The 1,761-nt window shown below is 48.2% G+C and overlaps 1 non-coding gene across 1 annotated transcript; it reads right to left on the reverse strand.

The window, feature by feature from the left end:
• Positions 1 to 201: 201 nt before the first annotated feature.
• On the reverse strand, positions 202 to 274 carry trnav-aac (transfer RNA valine (anticodon AAC)). The gene has a single exon. It is a non-coding gene; the product is annotated as a tRNA-Val (tRNA).
• Between the last annotated feature and the right edge of the window lie 1,487 nt (positions 275 to 1,761).

The raw sequence follows: 1,761 nt of genomic DNA on the forward strand, positions 1-1,761 counted from the left end.
AACAACAACAACAACATCATCATCATCATCATCATCAGATTTTAATTAAAAGTGGCTACACCAGCGTTTACAATTTCAACCTGTCGACGGACGGACGCTCTGAGAGCACCGATTTCGGGCACTCCAATGAAGAAAAGCTACCCACCGCCTCCGGGGAACCACGAGGGCAAACAGGACGAAAAGGGCCGGCCCACAGCAGGCTGTTTCCGCCCGGTTTTGAACCGGGGACCTTTCGCGTGTTAGGCGAACGTGATAACCGCTACACTACGGAAACTGACACCGCCACGTCTTGCTTCAAACGGTTACCGTTGAAGCCTGCTGGTAAAACGGGCTCAGGCATTTCAGGTCGGCTAGACTGTGAGATGGCGTCTGAAGTGCCGCGAAAGGATGCCATTTTCACAGACCTGTTTGGCATTGCTAAAGGGCACATCAGGACACTTCGGAAACTCTTTCAAAGGCAGGACGCCCTGCGCTCTGACAGTGCCTGCACTTAGCCCAACAAGGTGATGCTGAATGGCTTGTTCAAACGGCTGGTGGTCTTCCGTCACCACCAGACTATCAGAGCTATACTGCGCCTTCAACTACATAAGAGTAGATAGTAGGGTTTTTTGGGCGCGGCCTATTTTGTTATGACGTATGCCCTAAGCTTATTAATATTCCTACGTCATAATTGGGGGGCGTGATTTTAGGTAGAGTTATTTCCTTAATTATTCCTACGTCATATCCGTCAGAAAGTGTACACCCATAAAACCCTGAACATCAAGGCCACCCATAAATACCCCCACCCCTCTGAAGGCAACGCCCCGAAACTCTCCTCTCTATTTAAGAACCCGCGCTGCTTTTAGGCAATACCTCTTTAATTCTCAGCATCAGAAACATCCCGCTTCTTCAACATGTCCAGCGACATCAACATGAAACCCCGCAAGAAACAATCCCGGGCAAGGGTTCCTGTACTCACCAATTTGAAGATTGAATGCTCCTGGGTGTTGTTCTGGGGGGCTCGACGGGGTTACCACTTTAAAAGGGATCCCAGCTATGTTGGAGTGGAGCTTTTTGCTTTGGGAGAGAAGGAGGGTACGTTGGAACCTTTTGAGACGGTAATTGAATACTCTTATGAGGACTGGTTGAAGGTGATGGCCTGGAGAGATCTGGGGCTTGTGGATAAGACTCTAGAAGGCTTGCAAGAGGGTCCAAGAGAATGCGAAATGGAGTCTCCGACTCAGGGTTTTGAAAGGTGTGAATGGGAAAGCTTGCAGAACTACGGTAGAGTGGTGAAGAGTCTATCTCTAACTACAGATCGTAAGGTTTTGTTTAGCAGTACCCTGATTACAAACCCTATTGAAGGGGGTGTGGAGGATCCAGAAAAACAGGTTACTGAAATTATGTTTGACGCCGTGGACTGGCCGTTCTTGAAAGAGGTCATAAACTGTATAAATGATGGTTTTGACATCTTGACCAAATGTTCGCAACTGGATTTGGTTAGAAGGAGAATATGCTGGATTATGGATTATATATCCCCCTTGAATGACGACGACGATGATAAAACAGACGACGTGTGGGGTTTTGGAGGGGGGTCTGACGGCTCAGGGGCTACTCTCTTCTAAGAGGGCGGTGTGTCGTGACGTAGTGAAGAGATAGGATAAAAGGCGCAACAATTCAATCATGGTTTAAAATTAAAGAGAATGTCTTACCTGAAAGCTGCGGACGTCGACAGGCTCTACAGGCCTCTTCAAACCCGGGATCACCCCTGGTTCTATTCCC

This window comes from Amia ocellicauda (genome assembly GCF_036373705.1).
Source record: "Amia ocellicauda isolate fAmiCal2 chromosome 11 unlocalized genomic scaffold, fAmiCal2.hap1 SUPER_11_unloc_3, whole genome shotgun sequence".
NCBI classification, from domain to species: Eukaryota; Metazoa; Chordata; class Actinopteri; order Amiiformes; family Amiidae; genus Amia; species Amia ocellicauda.